The sequence below is a fragment of the Salmo trutta genome, chromosome 16, assembly GCF_901001165.1.
Source record: "Salmo trutta chromosome 16, fSalTru1.1, whole genome shotgun sequence".
Taxonomy (NCBI): domain Eukaryota; kingdom Metazoa; phylum Chordata; class Actinopteri; order Salmoniformes; family Salmonidae; genus Salmo; species Salmo trutta.
This window is the reverse complement of record NC_042972.1, coordinates 29653597-29661345: the sequence shown is the minus strand read 5'-3', so window position 1 is coordinate 29661345 and position 7749 is coordinate 29653597. Positions and strand designations below refer to the sequence as shown.

Sequence of the window (7749 nt, the reverse complement as noted above, 5' to 3'; positions counted from 1 at the left end):
GGATAGATTGGTGTCCCTACAGGCCAGCTCCCTGCGGACGTCCGCCCGGAGACCACACCTGTAGTGGTCTATGAGGGCCCTGTCATTCCACCCCGCTCCAGCAGCCAAGGTCCTAAACTCCAGCGCGAAGTCTTGAGCGCTCCTCGTCTCCTGCCTGAGGTGGAACAGCCATTCACCCACCGCTCTACCTTCGGGGGGGTGGTCGAAAACAGCCCGAAAGCGGCGGGTGAACTCTGGGTAGTGGTCCCTCGCCGAGTCCGGAGCATTCCAGACCGCATTAGCCCACTCCAGAGCTCGGCCCGTCAGGCAGGAAACGAGGGCACTCACGCTCTCCTCTCCTGTAGGAGCAGGCCTGACGGTGGCCAGGTACAACTCTAACTGGAGAAGAAACCCCTTGCACCCAGCCGCCGTCCCATCGTACTCCCTCGGGAGTGCCAGGCGAAGCGCGCCAGAGCCAGACGTCGTAGGAGGAGGAGATGGTTGTATCGGGGGGGGTATAGGTGGAGAGAGGATACCACTCCTCTCCCATCGGTCCATCCTCTCCATCACCTGGTCCATGGCGGATCCGATGCGATGCAGGACCGATGTATTTTGTAGGACACGTTCCTCCATCGAGGGTAGTGAAGTGCCCGCTGCTCCCGCTGATTCCATGCTCTTTGCGGTGCGGGATTCTGTAACGGCTTGTCTGTGGTGTGGCGGAAAGAAGCGCAGGAAGCAGCGAACACGGTGTGGTAATTTTAATCAAACCACAACGTACAAAATAAAGGGCTCCCAACAACAGGGAAAAATACAACTAACAAGCACAGTCGAACAAACTGCAGTCGACACACAGAAAGACAATCCCGCACAATAGGAAGCGGGCCAGCTGAACTAAATAGCCCTCCTAATGACTAACTCAGGGCAGGTGAGAAAACATAAAAAAAGGGAAAAACAAAAAGGGAATCGGTGGTAGCTAATAGGCCGGTGACGACGACCGCCGAGCGCCACCCGAGCAGGAGGGGGCGCCACCGTCGGTAGGAATCGTGACAGCTGCAGAGGATATGTTCATTAGAGTTACTAGCCTCAGAAATTACAGCCCAAATAAATTCTTCACAGAGTTCGAGTAACAGACACATCTCAACATCAACTGTTCAGAGAAGACTGCGTGATTCAGGCCTTCATTGTCAAATTGCTGCAAAGAAACCACTACTAAAGGACACCAATAAGAAGAAGAGACTGGCTTGGGCCAAGAAACACGAGCAATGGACATTAGACCGGTGGAAATCTGTCCTTTGGTCTGATGAGTCCAAATCAGAGATTTTTGGTTCCAACCACTGTGTCTTTGTGAGACGCAGAGTAGGTGAACGGATGATCTCCGCATGTGAGGTTCTCACCATGAAGCATGGAGGAGGAGGTGTAATGGTGCATTGCTGGTGACACTGTCAGTGATGTATTTAGAATTCAAGACGCACTTAACCAGCATGGCTACCACAGCATTCTGCAGTGAGATGCCATCCCATCTGGTTTGCGCTAAGTGGGACTATCATTAGTTTTTCAACATGACAATGACCCAACACACCTCCAGGCTGTGTAAGGGCTATTTGACCAAGAAGGAGAGTGATGAATTGCTGCTTCAGATGACCTGGCCTCCACAATCACCTGACCTCAACCCAAATGAGAGGATGAGGGATGAGTTGGACCATAGGGTGAAGGAAAAGCAGTCAACAAGTGCTCAGCATATGTGGGAACTCCTTCAAGACTGTTGGAAAAGCATTCCAGTTGAAGCTGATTGAGAAAATGCCAAGAGTGTGCAAAGCTGTCATCAAAGCAAAGGGTGGCTATTTGAAGAATCTCAAATATAAAATATATTTAGATTTGTTTAACACTTTTTTGTTACTACATGAGTCCATATGTGTTATTTCTTAGTTTTGATGTCTTCACTATTATTCTACAATGTAGAAAATAGTAAAAAATTAAGAAAAACCCTTGAATGACTAGGTGTTCTAAAACGTTTTACCAGTAGTGTATTTCAAATTCATGTAATAGAAATAGTGTAATTCTACCTGTGATAGTACACTGTATTATTGACTGTATGTTTTGTTTATTCCATGTGTAACTCTGTGTTGTTGTATGTGTCGAATTGCTATGCTTTATCTTGGCCAGGTCGCAGTTGCAAATGAGAACTTGTTCTCAACTAGCCTACCTGGTTAAATAAAGGTGAAATATATATATTTTTAAATAGCTCAATGTAATAGTTTCCATTAAACAACAAATCTAGGATCAGATGAACTTAACTCCAACCTTAACGTTTACCATTATAGGTACGTAAAAGTATCTGATCCTGTATCAGTGGTTAGCAGGAACTTCCACCCAATTCTCCCTATAGGCACTTATCCTTCTGCAAGCACCTCTCCATCCCCAATACACAGTCAACGATACTGTATAGTACACGTTCATTAAGAATGTCTAATTCCGAAAGATGATAGTTTGCATTATTCCTTCTCTCCCTCGCTCTCCACATTTTTAGAAGACTTCAGGAGGACAGCATGCACGAGACTGCTCCAGTACATAGCGGAAAGGAGTGGCGGAGAGGGAAGAACGGGAGGAGAGGGAAGAGCAGAGGAAGAAAAGGTGGAAAAGAACTCATCACAATTCAACAGTATCAGAGTGACATACTGAACACACACACACACTTAATAAGCTGCAATAAATTGTGCCAATCATTCCTTCCCCCAGTCCCTAAGAAACGCAGAGCAACTCGATTAGTCGCTCCAGGAATGATTGACAAGGCTTTGCACATATGCCATGAGTTTCTCAACAGCTTGGACCATGGTGACATTGATGTCACCATGGAAATGCCACCCTCCCTCACAGAACAGCAGTTGGCCAAGTTCATGCATGACTACTACCTGGTCGTTCAGTGAGTGTGTTGTGTGTCATCAATGGTCATTAGTTAGTCATTCATAGCTTCATTGTTCTTGCTCAGCGTATCTATAGGAAACGTATAGCACTGGACTAAGGTCTTTGGTTCATGTCAATATACAATATGTTAATATGAACGCTCCCCACCCCCTATGTGTGTGTGTGTGTGCGTGCGTGAATGCGTGTGTGTGTGTGTGTAGTGAAGTTGTGGGGATCGAGGAAAGTGGTGTGTATGTGGAGCGTTGTCAGGTCATACTGACCAGACTACAGGTTGTGTGTCCACAGCTTGACACTGACGGACTCCACAACATCTGGATCATCAAACCAGGGGCCAAGTCACAAGGTTGGGGTGAGGCTGGCTCTGTGTGTGTGTGTGCGTGCCTGTCTGAGGGACAAGTTGATATGATGTGGGTGTCACAGTGTTTTTTGTGAATGTGTTTTTGTAGCTCTCTATTCTTTCTTTCATATCTTATTTATGTCTTCCCCTACACCCTCATTCCCTCTCGTTGTCCCTCTTTCCTACCTTATCTCTCTCTCCGAGTGCTACATGTGCTTCTCCACCCAAACCTACTCCACACTGACCCTGGAAAGGTAGGAGAGAAGAGGGGAGGGGGAATGGGGGAGGGGGAGGAGTGTGAGAGGTGAAGAATAGAGAGAATAAAGGAGGGAGACTTGAGAAAGAGAGAGAACTTGCTTATTCACTTGTTTCACATCAGTCTTCCTTAGCAAATCTACAGGCAGTTTAGAGAAGAACTGCGCAAAAATATGAATAGTTCATTCTGTCCTCTCTCTTTCTCGCCCTGCCTCCCTCCCTCCATCAGTTCGGTCCACCTGTGCAACAACTCCATCCAGAAGCACTTCCAGCCGTCTCAATGGCGCCACCCGGAGATGCCCGAGGACAACATGCGGTCATGCTCCCAGTTCCGGGTCTTCCTACGTGCCCAGGGCCGGGGTTCAGCATGGGGGGGTGCTGGTGATGCCCGGGATGCAGCGGGCGGTGGTCCAGGACCTGGTGGAGGGGCGCAGGGGCAGCTTTGAGCTCTATGGGGTAGACTTCACGCTGGGTCGGGACCTAAGGCCCTGGCTACTGGAGATCAATGCCTCCCTCCATGACTCCCTCCACGGCCGTCACTGCCCGCCTCTGCCCTGCTGTGTAGCTGAATACCCTTAGGGTGGTGCTGGACCGACGGGTGGACCCTGGTGCCTATACAGGGGGCTTTCAGCTCATCTACAAGCAGGTAAGGACAGGGATATACACTGAGTATACAAAACATTAAGGACACTTGCTCTTTCCATGACATAGACTGACCAGGTGAATCCAAGTGAAAACTATGATCCCTTATTGATTTAAATCCACTTCAATCAGTGTAGATGAAGGGGAGCAGACAGGTTAAAGAAAGATTTTTAAGCCTTGAGACATGGGTTGTGTATGTGTGCCATTCAGAGGGTGAATGGGCAAGACAAAACATTTAAGTGCCTTTGAACGGAGTATGGTAGTAGGTGCCAGGCGCACAGATTTGTGTCAAGAACTGCAACGCTGCTGGGTTTTTCACACTTAACAATGTCCCATGTGTATTGGGGGAGGGTGCGCAACTCAATATTAAAAAGGTGTGCTTAATGTTTGTACACTCAGTGAATGTATGCATAGACAGACATACATGCAGATCCTTATGCATTTTGCAATCATGTAGACACACAATTGATGGATTGATGATCACATATTATTAGTTTATGCAAAGCATTACCAGGTACTATACAGCAAGAATAATGCCCAGTCAGGAGTGTGTGAATGCATCTCTCTTCCTTCTTCTCCCAGGCTGCAGTTGAAGTCCCTCAGTACTTGGGGGTAAACCTGCTGTTGGAGGGAGCCCCGGTAAGACGACTCCGACCGCCCACTCACAGAATCCCTGTCATCCCAGAACCCCCTCTCACCACACACACTCACACCAACCATTTAGGCCCAGAGGCAGAGGACAAACCCTCCAAACCCTCCATTCATAGACCATCCCCATGCCACCGGCCCTCGGGCAAAGAGAACCAATAGAGATGGGTTCCCCAATAGAGATGAGGGTGGAGCTCTGGGGAGCCAGCACACCTCCCCTGCTATGAGATCGTCTCGAAGGATGGCACCAGAGCTCACTTTGGCAAATGCTTGCCTGGGGCTGAGTCTGTGCAGCGGTGAGCCTCTCCGCCTGGTTCCCAGGACTCTGTCCCACTCCCTCAGCACCTCCTGTGGCACATGAAGGGGGACTTCCACCCCTCTCACCCGAAACCCCATCCCGCCACAGGACCTAATATCGCCTGGCCCTTCCTCCCAGAGTCCACGCTGGGACCCCAACGCAGGGCTCTACACCGGGGCTTGCCCACCCTCTATGGCCCAATCCCAGCCCTGGAGGTCCTTGACCTGCGCCCCACCCCACTGACAGGACCCCGCCCAATGCTGGCCTCCCACCCTGGCCTCCGCATACACCAGCTCCTCCTACTTCCACAGGCAGGCCATGGCCACCAATAAAAGGGGCTGCGCTGGCAAAGGACCCAAATCCTCTTGACGTAAATCCTGATCTGAAACATAAGAGGGGAAAACACAAAACTGACTCTGGATTAGCATCTATGGGCAATGTCAACTTTTTATTTTCTCTCTGATGGAAGTCTTGAAAGTAGAATGAAATAGAACATGAAGTAAAGACTTTCCATCTGTGAGGTTAATGTATTTTATTTAGTGTTAGATTTAACAGTACTTCACTTCACATACAGGACCACCTGCAGATATCACTATCAGTGATGGTTCAGGGGACATTCTAAGGATGTGTTTTTGATAACTAGGTTTTTCCTGTATTGGTACGGTTCTTTCCAGTAAATGGTCAAATTGACTTTTCACTTGCACACAACATGCCAGGGTCTCACCTCATTGGCAGCATCTCACTGGTATGGTCACTATGTGTCGGGATTTCCACTCACCCATGCAAACACACAAACAACCCCCCCCTTCCTCTCCCAGGCGGATGTGGTCCAAAGAAGATTCTTTGCATGCAACAGTCTTCAAAAGTAACATCGAACCGCAGGGGGTAAACGAGAATTCTGTAAAAATCTGCCAGAAGTTAGACAATAGATACCGCTACACTACCCTGTACTCCTTCATGCACAGGGTGCCTATCTACAGCGGGTACACCTATGATAAGTGTCTTATTCAAGACCACCTAAAGCCAGACCGATTCAAGACCAAGACCGGATCAAATCGAGTCAAGACCAAGACCGGGGAAGGGGGGGGGGACTGAGTTAAGACCAAGACCGGGAGGGGGACAAGAGGTCCGAGACCGAGTCAAGACCGAGACCAGAAACATGGGAGTCCAATTCAAGACCATGACTGTAATTTTGTCAAATTGTCACCATAATACGAGTTCAAATGTCCAGTATTTCTGTCTTCATATTTCAGAAGAACATTTGGATTCTTTAGACATTCAGAATGGTGAATGCTGAGGGCAAATAGAGCCACAAACCTAAACACAGTGGGGAACAATGAGGGCCTTCTACGCTTTCAGAGAAAGACTAAGGATTTATAAAATATTTAAAATAATAATAATTATATTATTATTTTCAATGATGTTCTATCTTCAGTGTTTGTTAGAAAGGAAAAGGTTAACACTGAAGAGAAAAAAAGATCCAATCAGGATCATTCAACTGTATTAGCATTTAACTGTATTAGGGCAACATTTGGGAGTGACAGTGGAATCAACCAATTACATTCACTTGTAATGGCCAACAGGTCAAAGGCCAACAGGTCACTGTGCAATAGCGAGCAGTAGTTTTCCCACAGTCAAGTCAGCTAGCTTTTGTTGTAGGCTAGTTTACAGCGGCTGCAGCAGGTGTTATCTAAAATGATGTTGTTGCTAATTTGTTAGCTTCTCCCTTTTCAAGAATAACTTTCAACAAAAAGTTAAGTTTCAAATGATCATCATCTGGTGAGTGGAACTGTGTTTTTTATTGCAGCTCGCATGCTGTTGTTAGCTATCTCTTTGAAAGTAATTTATGTGTGTGAAAAATGGTTGCATTCAAACTTTAGATAACCGGTTACCTTGTGTGCTAAACGTGAAAGGTTTTTTGCAATGGGAAGTAATAGATGTACATTTCGATTGGGAAATGCTTAGGCTAATGGTTGTGTTTTTGTATTCTTATGATTGGGACCTACTGGCTTATTATGTCCGAGTGAATCGACTGCTTTCTTTCCATCGGCCCTATGCAGTGGTGTGGTGGTGCCTGGAGAGGTGGGTCCTGTGTGAAGGAAAGGCGCCTTGTGTGAAAAATCCTATGTTTTCCTATAGATTTTCCAGATTTTCACCCTCAAAATCACACTTTTTAAAATAAAATAAAATGTTCTAATTCCACATCAATGCTCAAACCACATCAGGAGACCATTTTTGAGGTCTGGGAAAAAAATATATATATATTTGTGATAGAATTCAGTATTATATCGTTCTGCAGTAAACATTTATTTGGGAAGTTTTTTGGGGAAAGCCTTAAGAAATGTTCATGGAAACAGCACATGATGATTAGATTGAACATCATAATAATCCTATAAACAAGACTAAGGACCAAACTTTTCAATACCCATTGTTGCCTTAGCATTTACTGGTAGATATCATAAATTGAAACGTCTTTCCTACCGGTATACCAGCTACCAATGTTATTCTTCTGTGAGCTGCTCCATGTTGAGAGCAGCGCGCTCTTGCTGCCTGTAGATGATATTCTTCTGAAACTAGGCTGTGTGTGCTGCGTCCATGTGAATATATTACACGTGCTTTTCGATTGTGTCGGCTACTTTGTGCATGATTTCTCTATTCTACTACTTAA

General features: G+C 46.6%; 1 pseudogene; it reads left to right on the top strand.

Annotated features, from left to right (window-relative positions):
- The first annotated feature begins 2263 nt into the window (after positions 1 to 2263).
- LOC115149802 (tubulin monoglycylase TTLL3-like) lies at positions 2264 to 5051 on the top strand (annotated as a pseudogene).
- The last annotated feature ends 2698 nt before the right edge of the window (positions 5052 to 7749 follow it).